The following is a 10,865-nucleotide window of genomic DNA, read 5'->3' as shown; positions in this document are numbered from 1 at the left end:
GTTAGTAGGGATAAGAGTCTCACAGACTTTTCTGCCCAGGATGGCTTTGAACCACAATCCTTAGATCTCAGTCTTCTGAGTAGGTAGGATTGTAGTTGTAACTACCAATGCCCAACTCTCAAGTTTTGTTATTTTTTGTTTTTTGGGTTTTTTTTTTTGGTTCAAGCTTCCCTGAAATCTTTATGGATGTTCTCTGAACCATAGCCTAGCTAAAACATATCCTTCAATTAATTTCTTTCACCCATGAATATTAGCTCATAACAATGAAAATAGTTTTGCTCAGCCCCCACAGGTTAGTAAATTCCAAAGTTGCTTTGAACATCAAAGCTTGGGGAGACAATCAGTTAATAGCCCTCCAAAGTGAGTCAAGTTGAATTTAGGTTGACTTGAAGATTATCATTAAAATAAAGACATACAATGAGCAAACACCCAATAGAAGACATTTCAACCCCTCCAGTAAAATGTCCATTGGCAATTTGAGAATCTCATCACAGATCCATCATGGTGGTGAGCATTCTGACTTTTCAGAGCAGTGGAGGGATCCACATAAAGCCACATAAAGGAGGTGAGGTGTCTTCTTTAGAAGACCTTTAGCATTTCACCTCCTCACCCCATCTCCCTTTCCAGGTTAGCAGAGGACCAAGAAACCAACTGGTTAATGTCTCAGTGATTAGAATCCTAGCTTCACATTGGCATCATCTGAAGATCCCTAATAAATAGTGATGCTGGGCATCACCCCTTAGATGATTCAGTAGTTGGTGGGGGCTGGTTCCTGACATGTCTTTCTGTAAAGCTGTGATTAAGAACCAGAGTGCTTTTTGAGAACTTACCACCAGGTGGTGCTATGTGACCAAAGAGGGGTGGATGGACTGTGGCCTGGTTTCCAATGGAGAAAAGTAGAAGGCTCAGCATATAACTAACCTGTAGGCTTGGGGAATGGCCAGCCTGCGGGCAGTGTAAAGCCTCTCAAAATAATTTGGTCTGGCCCTGGCAAAGAACTGCAAGTGGGACTTGAAATTCAATAAATCTAGGAGCTTTTTCAGTAGCAACATAAACATTAATATCAGCTAACATCACATACCAATAGCCCTAGCAGAAAATAGCTTCTCCACCCCAGATTGGAAGAACAAGCACTAGTCTCTGGCCATTTGAAGATTTTTTGGTTTTGGTTTTGGTTTTTGTGTGCCAGTCCTGGTTGAACTCAGGGCCTGGGCACTGTCCCTCAACTTTTGTATTCAAAGCTAGTACTCTACCACCTGAACCACAGCTTCACTTCTAGCTTTTTGGTGATTACAGCTAAGATTCTCTTGAACTTTCCTGTCTTGGGCTGGCTTTGAACCACAATCTTCAGATCTCAGCCTCCCGAGTAGCTAAGATTACAAGCATGACCCATGGATGCCCAGCCAAGATTCCCCCCCCCCCGCCCCTCCCCCCCTTGCACAATAGAAGTTGTGGAATTTCAGCCCAGAAGCATTTCTAAGTTCCAAACTCTTCGTTGGAACCTCAGTGGGGCTTCTGGGTCTCCCCTAAGCATCAGTGGGGCTTCTGGGTCTCCCCTAAGCATCAGTGGGGCTTCTGGGTCTCCCCTAAGCATCAGTGGGGCTTCTGGGTCTCCCCTAAGCATCAGTGGGGCTTCTGGGTCTCCCCTAAGCATCAGTGGGGCTTCTGGGTCTCCCCTAAGCATCAGTGGGGCTTCTGGGTCTCCCCTAAGCATCAGTGGGGCTTCTGGGTCTCCCCTAAGCATCAGTGGGGCTTCTGGGTCTCCCCTAAGCATCAGTGGGGCTTCTGGGTCTGGTGACCCTTGCCTATAATCTCAGCTACTTGGGAGGCAGAGACTAGAGAATCATGAGTTTGAAGTCAACCTGAACAAAGATAGTGAGACCCTAGCTCAAAAAAAAAAAAAGGCTGTGGTTGTGGTTCAGTGGTAGAGTATTTTTCCTAGCATATGCTAGGTCCTGGTTTGGTCAAGGAAAAAAAAAAAGAGAGAGAGAGAAATTAAATAAAGGTGTCAGCTCACCTCTTTCCTACCACAGGAGCTCTGGGAATTCCCAAAGTAATGACCCTTCCTGGGCCTGGCAGGTGCGGTTCCCTGCAAACCTATGAAAGTCACCTCATCTTTTGGTAGTCTGCAGAATAGCACCCTCACATCCGCAAAAAAGCAATTGATTTCCATATCCTGAAAATGAGGGTTAGCCAGTAGCATCTCCTCCAATGAGAAACATGCGTACTGTAGGGAGTTTTTTTTTCTCCCTAGTTACTTCCTTAAAACTTCCCAGGGATGAAGCATGAAGGGCTGTGAGCCCCTTTATGTGAGTTGCCAAATTATCTCTTCCCTGCAATGACAAGGTCTTTAGTTTTTACTATAAGGATTAAGAGTACAGAGCCAGTGGCTCATGCCTATAATCCTAACTACTCACGAGGCTGAGATCTGAGGATGGTGGTTCAGAGCCAGCCAGGCAGGAAAGTCCGTGAGACTCTTATCTCCAATAAACCATCAGAACTGGAAGTGACGCTGTGGCTAAAGTGGTAGAGTACTAGCCTTGAGCTAAAGAGCTGAGGGATAGCACCCAGGCTCTGAGTACAAGCCCCAGGACCAGCTCACACACACAAAAAGTCAAAGCTAAGTGCAGCACAGGATTCCGTAGAGCCCGGTGGGCCTGTTTCACTAGAGGAAACCAAATCTCAGAGAAAGTAATGCTTCACCTAGCATCACACAGTAAGAGGCCTTAGCCAGGCTTGGGACCTGGTCTTGCTGCCTTCCAACAAGGCACTTACTCTGGCCCCACAAGCAGCCCCCCAGCTCCAACATCCTGTTGGGGCGTGGGGCCCACCCAGGGCGACCTGACCAGCCAGTTCTCAGGAGCGAGGCGCCACCCCACCACCCCTCCGTGGCCGCCCGGCCACCCTCAAAGCTCCTGAGGTAACCCATTTCCTTCACTCTCCTCTGTAGCTTCAAAACAAACCAAAATGCAGACCAACATCCTTTGTTTGTTTTGGGGAATCAGAGAACGGGGAAGCAGCTCTGTGGGTTTACACTTAAAAACAAAACTGCTCTGAGCGGCCCAAGCAGAAACCAAAGCGAAGGTGAAGTTGGAGGCCAGACCCTCTCCAGGGCCCTGCTCTCAGAATGAGTCAGGGTGGGTGGAGGGGGGGCTGGGAAACAAGGCTGCCTCCAGACTGCTGGGACTGCTTGGTGTGGGGCCAAACAGTGGGGTGGGGGGGCAGCTCAAGGCCATGGCCACCCCCCATTCACCCTGGGCAGTGTGGACTGGGGGGGGAGGGGATAGCTGGAGAAGAGCAGAATCTATGGTGCCTAGATATCTGGAGGCTCCCCATGCTCATCACCCACAGAATCTCTGATCTCGGGCTAGGAGGTGGGACCAGCCGAGGGTAAGACTGCAGAGGTTCAGCTGGAATCACTGGGCCTCCGCTCAGCAGACCTCATGAGGGACACCAGGAGCTAGGGATGAGGATAAAGAGAGACCAGAGGCTTAAGGATGGGTGAGCTAGAATCAGTCGGCCTCCAGAAAGACTGTAGCACTGCTTGAGGGTAGGAGAGCTCCCATCTGATTCCTTGCTTCTCCTAATGGCTTTATTTTTATTAATTATTTATTTATTTTTGGCTGACGGTGGGACTTGAACTCAGGGCCTAGGTGCTATCTTTAGCCTGCCCGCCTGCCCCTCCTTCCCTCCCTCTACTTCCCCCTCCCCACCCCCCCCCCCCACCCCCCTGCCTCTCTCTCCCTCTCTCTCTCCCTCCCCCAGTCCTGGGGCTTGAACTCTGGGCCTGGGCACTGTCCCTGAGCTTCTTTTATTTAAGGCTTAGCATTCTACCACTTGAGCCACAGCACCACTTCAGGCTTTTTTGTTGTTGTTGTTTATGTGGTACTGAGGAATTGAACCCAGGGCTTCATGCATGCTAGGCAAGCACTCTACCACTAAGCTACATTCCCAGCCCTGTCTCTTAGCTTTTCTTCATTCAGGATTGGCATTCTTTCACTTGAGCCACAGCTCTACTTGTGGCTTTTTGCTGGTTAACGGAAGATAGGAGTCTCATGGACTTTTCTCGCCAGACTGACTGTGAACTGTGATCCTCAGGTCTCAGGCTTCTGCGTAGCTGTGATTACAAGTGTGAACCACCAGTACTTTGGCTTCTGGTGGCTTTGAATGACGCAGTCTCACTTGAACCTTCACAATTCTCCAGTGTAGAAATGATGAGGCTGCTGGAACTCACCGAGAGGCAAAGCATCTTACACAACAAGCCAGCTGCAGAGACAGGGAAGGCTAAGACCAGGTCATGCTGGCCCAGGAATTAGGCTATCCTTAACTGAACCCTGAATGTAAAACTGCCTGGTGGGAGGTAGCTACAGAGGACCTATCTCCTTCCTAGCTATTCTGGCCTATCATGTATTGGAATGAAGTTTATTTTATTTTATTTATTTATTTAGTTGTGGGACTTGAACTCAGGGCCTGGGAACTCTCCCTGAGTTGTTCTGCTTGTCTGGCGCTCTATCACTTTGAGCCACAGTGCCACTTCTGGTTTTCTGGTGTTTCACTGGAGATAAGAATCGCACAGACTTTCCTTCCTGGGCTGGCTTTGAATCAGGATCCTCAGACTCCGTCACCTGAGTAGTTAGGACTACAGATGTGAGCCACCAGTGGTCGGACGGTACATTTCTTTTTGGACAATGTCACTCCTGGAGGGGACTTTATTGGGCACCTCCGCAATAATTGTTCTTTAGTTCTTTGGCCAGAAGCGGGGCAGCTGACGCTCATCTTCTCATCCGATTCTTACTGCAGCCTAGTCAACAGCTGCCTTCCGTTTCAGAGATGGTAAAGCTGATGCACAGAGATTCTTATTAACCAGCCCATCATCACACATCTATTAACTCACACACTGGGATGCAAACCAGGCCTTTCTAATTTGACTCTTTTCAACCCCGTAGCCTTCCTGCTCCTATTTCTTCACTGATAGCATGTTGGGTTTGCACCCCTTGCTTCTAGGAGAGTTGCCACCAAACTGGATCTCTTCTAGGATCAAGGGGCTTTCTAATTTGAGACCTAAATGTCAAGGCTCAGCTCCCTTGCTGGCAGGTCATTCAGACATCCGCACAGGGCCCCAGTCCCCACCGGGCCTAGCTCTGGCTCTCGTCATATGCAGGTGTGCGGATAAGGGCCCCATCAACAGCAGGTAATATGGAGATGTCTGCTCCCATGCAGGGTCCATTCCTGCCTGGGCCCCCAGGAAAGCCCCATGTCCATGGATTTGTAAGGCCTTCCAAGGCTTGCTAAGCTGCCTGGCATTCCAGTCCCTTCAGTGGCCAGGAGCATCATGCTTCTTCAAAGTATGGCTCCATGGTCCATGCGTGCCCTAGGTGCACCATGTGCATTTGAGCAAAGACAGGTCCTGCTGAGCAGCAACCCCAGTGAGGGGAAAGGGAGGCTCTTCGCAAGGCACCAGCAGCTCACATTTGTAATCCTAGCTACTCAGGAGATAGAGATCTGAGAGCTGCGGTTCAAAGCCATGAGACTCTTTAGTTATCCAAACAAATAAACAAACAAAAACCCAAAAGTAGAGCTCTGGCTCAAGTGGTAGAGCACTAGCCTTGAGAAAAAGAGCTCAATGGGACAGCACCCAAGTCCTGAGTTCAAGACCCAGGACTGGCACCAAAAAAAAAAAAGAAAAAGAAAAGGAGGTCCTCCTCCAATGAGACCATGCAGTGGCTAGCACACAGTTCACCACCCTCCAGTGGGGTGACCTGGGGATACATGTCTCCAGGCTTCTATCCACTCATCTATGACAGCAGGTGCTATCCAAGCTATTATCTGGCCCATTTTGATGGTGCTAGGACTGCAAGTTTCAGCTACACAGTTAGAAGGTGGATGATGGTCTTACAGCGCCTCCCCCCACCCCTGCACACATACCATGCATATAGAAATGTGGCTTAGTGAGAGTGCTTGCTTAGTATGCATGAAGCCCTAGGATCGATTCTTCAGTACTACATAAACAAAAACAAGCCAGAATTGGTGCTGTAGTTCAAGTGATAGAATGCTAGCCTTGAGCAAAAAGAAGCTCAAGGACAGTGCCCAGGCCCTGAGTTCAAGCCATGGAATATCAAAAAAGGAAAGAGAGAGAGAGAGAGAGAGGGAGAGGGAGAGAGAGAGAGAGAGAACGAGACAGGAAGGAAGGAAGGAAGGAAGGAAGGAAGGAAGGAAGGAAGGAAGGAAGGAAGGAAGGAAGGAAGGAGAAACGTGACAGAAGAAGGAAGGGACACAAATGGCCCCATCAAGCCTTGGTAGCTGGGATAGGGCTTCTGCCCCTAGAAGCCCTCTCCTGCCCCAAGCTGAGGGGTCCCCTTTCTGGGACATAACCCAGTGAACAAAGACTTTGATGCTAAGTGGAGCAGAGGGAGGGAACAAAGGACTGTCAGTGGGAAGAGCACCTGAGAGTGGAGGCAGAAGCCTGGGTGATAGGCTGGACATCATTGACTACAGGCGTACCAGCAGGTGGTATGGCGGGGCGCAGCAGGAAGGGGACTTCACCAGAAGTGTGGCTGAAACAGTTCCAAACCCGAGGAAGGCGTAGGAATGGGGGAAAGGGACTCTTGGGGTGGAGAGAAAAGACACCCCTGTGTCCATCTCAGGTCTAGAGTCTCCGCTTAGCCCCTGCAGGAGGACACTGGCCTCCTGGACCATGTCCTCACTGACATCACTGGAAGTTCACAAGCTGGTCACACCGCCCATGGCAGCCATTAGTGGAATCTTTTTAAAATACATAAAACTTTCATTACTACTCACAAAAGAATATGGACTTAGGGCTGGGAATGTGGCTCAGTGGTAGAGTACATGAAGCCCTGGGTTAGATTCCTCAGTACCACATAAACAGAAAAGGCTGGAAGTGGTGCTATGGCTCAAGTGGTAGAATGCTTGCCTTGAGCAAAAAGAAGCTCAGGGACAGTGCCCAGGACTGGCAAAAAATAAATAAATAAAATAAATAAACAAGGTATAATGGAACTTACCTATAATCCCAGCTAATCCCAGCTACATAGGCAGTAGAGTTAGAAAGATCATGGCTAGAAGCAGGCCCTAAACAAAACCATCAAGACTATCAAAAACTAACTTTAGGGGCTGGGAAGGTGGCTCAGGGGTAGAGTGCATGCCTTGCAAGCATGAGGCCCTGGGTTCGATTCCTCAGCACCACATAAACAGAACAAGCCAGAAGAGGCGTAGAGCACTAGTCTTGAGCTGAAGAACTGAGGGACAGTGCCCAGGCCCAGAGTTCAGGCCTCATGACTGACCAAAAAACAAAAAACAAACAAAACAAAAAAAACTAATTTTAAGCCAGATGCAGGTAGCTCATACCTGTAATCCTAACTACTGAGGAGGCTGAGATCTGAGGATTACATTTCGAAGCCAGCCTGGGCAGAAAAGTTCTTGTGAGATTCTTAACTCCAGTTAAGCACCAGAAAACCAGAAGTGGCACTGTAGCTTGAAGAGGTAGAGTGCTAGCCTTGAGTGCAAAAAGTTCGGGGACAGCAAGCACCCAGGCCTTGAGTTCAAGCCTCACAAACAATAACAACAAACCAAACACAACTAACTTTAAAGTAAAAAGGGCTGGGAGTTGTGGAGGACATGGCTCAAGTAGTAGAGTGCTTGCCTAGAAAGTGTGAAGCCCTGAGTTCCAAAACCACCAAAACCACCATTGGACTATCCAAAGACAATATAGCTAATAATAATAGCTCATCTATTTCCTTCTAGTCTTCATGCCTTCCCCTCCTGCCCACCCCCACCACCCCCAGCAGCTTGAATTCAGTGCCTAAGCACTGTCCCTTAGCTTTTTTACCCTTTTTTGTTGCTCTGTTCTATCACTTCAGCTACAGCTCCACCTCTAGCTTTTAGTTGGTTAGTTGAAGATAAGAGTCTCATGGACTTTCCAGCCCAGGCGAGCATCAAACCACCATCTTCAGATCTCAGCCTCCTGAGTAACTCAGATTACAGGTGTGAGCCATCGGTACCCAGACGTCTTTTATTTTTAACCTCTCTACGCTCGCACTGAATTGCAGCTTGTGTCTCCTGTGAACACGAATTCATTTACCCCTATAGATTCACTTCGTCATGCAATACTTAGCATGCCTAAGGCTGCACTAAACTTATGCTGAATGAGTGAACAAAGGTTTCTTACATTATGCAGAAGTAGCAGTAGACAGGACAAGAAAATATGAAGGGCTTACTCAGTGCTAGGAATTTTTATGTGCATTATCTCAAGAAATTCACAGTGACCTTATGAAAAAGCATTATCCTCATTGCCCAGATGTGGAAATCAAGTTCCAAAGTCACATGACATCCATAGTACTATGTTCCTAACCAACTGAGGCTGACATCAAGCCATTGCTCCTGAATGTTCACCTCTGCTCAGGAGCCTTTTAGTAAGAGTATTGAAAATGATCTCACACTAGTCTCTTAAAGAACTGAGCCACACTCCTCAGTTATCAGCAATTGGATTATTTTCTGGTTTTACTTTTCACTGTCACAAATAATTCTGCAATAAACTAACATGTATAGATTGACTCCTCAGAAATGGAATTATTGGTTCAGTGTTTTTTTTTTTTTAAGCTTTTCAAGTATTTTCTTTCTCTTTGGTTTCGTTGGGTTTTGCTTCACATGTGGAAAATTCGATCTATGAAGTCTGTCACCCTCTCTCCTCTGTGGCCCACAGTTTCCAGACTTGAAGCAGCTTTCCCTTGCAGAGAGGTTAATAATTGTATTTTCCTGTGATTGTGCAGGTTGCTTTCAAATTATTCAGCCCTTTAGTTCTTCAGCACATCCTTGGGGGGGGATGTGAAAACGGGGGCGGGGTGGGGGCCCCATTGACACTCCAAGCCCCGCCCCCCAACACTCCCTCTGTGCAGGGGAGATGAAAGGGAATATGGAATAGAATAGGAAGAGTGAAATGGGAATGTAAATTGTCTTCCTAATTGCAGGGGAAGGCCACCTCACCTTCCCCCAGCAATGACTTTCTCCCCGGATGTTCCCTGTCTTCATAGAAGATTCTCAAGTTTACTCTTTGGCCTAGTTACGTGGCAACTGTCCTGATGAAAATTAGCTTTAAACCAAGTGTTGGTGACTCATATCATAATCCTAGCTACTCAGGAGGCTGAGATCTGAGGAGTCCAAGAGATTTTTCCCCGCTCTGGTACTGGAGTTTGAACTCTGAACTCTGGGCCTGAACCTCTTTTTGTTCAAGGCTCGCACTCTACCATTTGAGCCACAGTGCCACATCCAGCTTTTTCTGTGTATGTGATACTGAGGAATCAAACCCAAGGCTTCATGCATGCGAGGCAAGCACTCTACCACTAAACCACATTCCCAGCCTATACATAACATTGTTAAGGAATTATGCTCTTAAGGATTCCGTACATTTGATAGATGCAGTAAAACATGTCAATTACAGTTTCTGGAAAGTGCTGTCCTCATCTAGTAACAAGAATTTACCAAGTGTCTTTTAATTAAGTGGGTTCTAAATGAGATTTCCCCCTCCCCCTTGTTGCAGGATTTTCTGAATGAAGCTACCCTAAAGTACTAATTCATCTTAATGCATGATTTATCCTGGCAACAGGAACTTCATGAGGTCTTGATGGACAGGTACATTTACTACAGGTTAGGTCACTGCTGGCTGGGGAGATGGGAGTAATTCATTTGTCCAGCTTCTAGGCTCTTCTTGCTGAGAACTGACCTGCAGGCTGTAAATACGATCTGGAGATACCTCCATCCCTGCTGCTCCTCCTGGGGAAGGGGGTGGGGTGCAGCAGCAGTTCCCAACCAGAGAAGGAAATGGGCTGCTTTGGGTGGTGGTAATTGCCCAAGGGTGACAGGTGCTAAGTAGAGGACATTGGGCGACCACAGAGGTAGCTGCCATTCATTCCTCTGATGGTTCCTCTATTCTTCCATGCTTGTTGCTTATGGGGGCATTTGTGAGGTTATCAGTGCATGGGGGGAGCGGAGAAGGGGAGGATGGCCGATCTGAAGTGCTTACTGTGTAGGTATACGGGCAGGAGTAGGTGGGTAGTGGGAAGTGGCACAGAAGAGACGGGCAGGCACTCTGGGAGAGAGGGGCAGTGGGTAGGGAGGCCCACAAAGAACCCAGAAGGAGGGCTGTGTGTGTGTGTGTGTGTGTGTGTGTGTGTGTGAGAGAGAGAGAGAGAGAGAGAGAGAGAGACACGGCTGTCTATGCGCATGGCTCAGGGGAGAACATTTGCCTAGCAGGCACAAAGCCCTGGTCCAGCCCCATCACTGCCAAAGGGGTAAAAAAGACTCAGACCCACTGTGATGGCTACTGAGAGGGTTGATTGACAGTGGAAAGCCATGGGAAGAGTTTAGGTTCTGAGGAAGGCAGGAGAAACCTACAACACTTTCACCAGGCCTCAGGCAAGCACACACACAGTACCACACATTGTGCCTTAGGAAAAAAAAAAGGACAGGTGCTAATTAAGTGTTGTCTCCTTTGTTTTTTGTTTGTTTTAGTGGGGCTTGAACTCGCCTGGGCACTGTCCCAGAGCTCTTTTGCTCAAAGCTAGTGCTCTATGACTTTGAGCCACAGCTCCACTTCCAGTTTTCTGGTGGTTCGTTGGAGGTAAGAGTCTCACTGGGACTTTTCTGCCTGGACTGGCTTGGAACCGAGATCCTCAGACCTCAGCCTTCTGAGGAGCTAGGATTACAGATGTCAGCCACCTGCACCCAGCTTTTCTTTCTTTAAAAGTAAACATAAGTCTGTTACAAGGTTGCATCATAGGGGACTATATAGATTAAAATTGAGTCTCCAATTATCTCAGTAATCAGCTTCCTCCTGGAGAAAGCCATCATTAACA

The sequence above is a fragment of the Dipodomys spectabilis genome, unplaced genomic scaffold (assembly GCF_019054845.1).
Source record: "Dipodomys spectabilis isolate Male_0828 unplaced genomic scaffold, ASM1905484v1 ptg000119l, whole genome shotgun sequence".
In the NCBI taxonomy this organism is placed as follows: domain Eukaryota; kingdom Metazoa; phylum Chordata; class Mammalia; order Rodentia; family Heteromyidae; genus Dipodomys; species Dipodomys spectabilis.
The sequence above is the reverse complement of the archived record's forward strand: the minus strand, read 5'-3'. Positions refer to the sequence as shown.